We start from the raw sequence: 2,088 nt of genomic DNA on the forward strand, positions 1-2,088 counted from the left end.
ATTAAGATTTGAGCTTATTTTTTCAACCCGATTATTATTCATATCGTATTTGTGTTGATCTATTTAGTAAAATGTATAGGTTTTGAAACGATACAAACATGACCTACCAACACAAATTGTTATATAGGTATCGTGCATATTCTATAAGATTTTTAGTTATTAAATTTATTTTTTTGTCCTAAAAAATAGTGATAAGTAAAATTTAACAATTAAAATGAAAAATAAAAGAATTGAGTAATTTTCTTTTGCCTTTTCAATCAAATATATATAGCATAAAAACTTACTATTTTAAATTAAAAATAGTAAATCACATAATTGAATTTGTCAAAAAAGGTGAAAATGAGAGAAACAAAAAGAATTTTTATTTTTTATTTTTTATTTTAATAAAAATGAGAGAAACAAAAAGAATTTTTATTTTTTATTTTTTATTTTAATAAAGTACTTTCCAGGGAATGATATGGGCAGGGTCATAACCTACCTAATCCAATTGACACTGTCCAGATCCTGCTTAACATTGACTTAAAATTAATTAGTATCTTAAGATGTGGGGAAGGCTTCATATTAAGAAATATTTCATATAATTTATTAAATAAAAGGAATATTAAAATATGGACATATATTATTCGATTAATATAATTGTTTGCAGGCATGAACCAAGTCTCTATTGAATCAGTACCCCATCATTGGATTAGGCTAGAAAACATCTGATTCATCCTGTTGACAGGGAATTTTTATTTATTTATTTATTTATTATATTTTATATATGTATTTATATCTATTGGGTGTATAAAAATTTCAAAAATCAAAATTTTTTCATCCTTCACATACCCTTTCACATGTTGAAAATTTTCAATATGACTCATTTATTATATATTTACACTTTTTTTTCCACAAAATATTCTTTCATATATTAAAATTTCCTAATATATCTCATGTATTATATTTTCTTAATATTATTGTTATAGTAAGGTCTAGACGTTCTATTCTTATATTTCTCTCAATCTTTTTCTTTCCATGTTATTCCTTTTCATAAAGAATTTTAAATAATTTAATTACTTATTTTTTTATTTTCATATTTCTCTAAACCTTCTCTTTCCATATCTCATTAATATATTATTCATTTTTATAAAAAATATTAAATAATTTTATTATCAATATTATTATTATTATTATTATTATTATGAAGTGTTCCACAATTTTTAAGTGTAAAATATACCCTTATTAGCCTATGTTATTAGCATGAAACATGTATTGTTCGAAGAGCCAGCTATAATAAATCACTTTGAATAAATATTTGGTAACTAGTTCCCAATCATGTAGATATTATTCATTTTATATTTAAATAAGTTTTACATTATTAAAACGTGTTTACATAATTAGGAGGAACCTATATATATCTAGCACATAAATTTTTTTTCTCTTATTCAATGTGAGATATTACAATCATCTCCATAATGCAAATATAATGTCTTTATTGTGTCATATGGAATGGTAGAAAGACACTTCTTACGGGACTAAACAAACTTTCACATTAGGAACAAATATCGATTCTGATATCATTTGTAACAATCTACTTTTAATTATGTAGATATTGTTTTCCTTATACCCAAATGGCCCTCACGATTTTAAAATACCCTTTCAAAGTTTAAAGGAGCTTATATATATATATAACTTCAAGAACATTTCCTTTTATTTGGTATGTGATAGCACAACTTGGTAGCAAAATGTCTAATTTTCTTATATACTTTATGTTTAAGAGTTTGCTTTGATGTTGATTCCCCAAAAAAGGAGCATTCTACATGTTTCATAAAAGTAGTTTTTCCCTTAAATCTCAACTATCTCTAAAAGCTTTTCATTTTTGAATCATTTTAGTTAACACCTTGGAATTAGGGGGGAAGTTTTCATATCAACTTACTAGTTTGTTTTTTAGTTGATCTAACTTCAAAGAAAGACGTTTATTCTTTATCATAATATTATGACATTCAGATTCAAGACGCTTAAATTTTTTAATTAAAATTTCTTTTTTAATTAATAGTTCCTTGATTCTATTAGCTATATCACTTTCATGAGATTCATATAAATTTAATT

Source organism: Vitis riparia, chromosome 19, assembly GCF_004353265.1.
Source record: "Vitis riparia cultivar Riparia Gloire de Montpellier isolate 1030 chromosome 19, EGFV_Vit.rip_1.0, whole genome shotgun sequence".
NCBI lineage: Eukaryota > Viridiplantae > Streptophyta > Magnoliopsida > Vitales > Vitaceae > Vitis > Vitis riparia.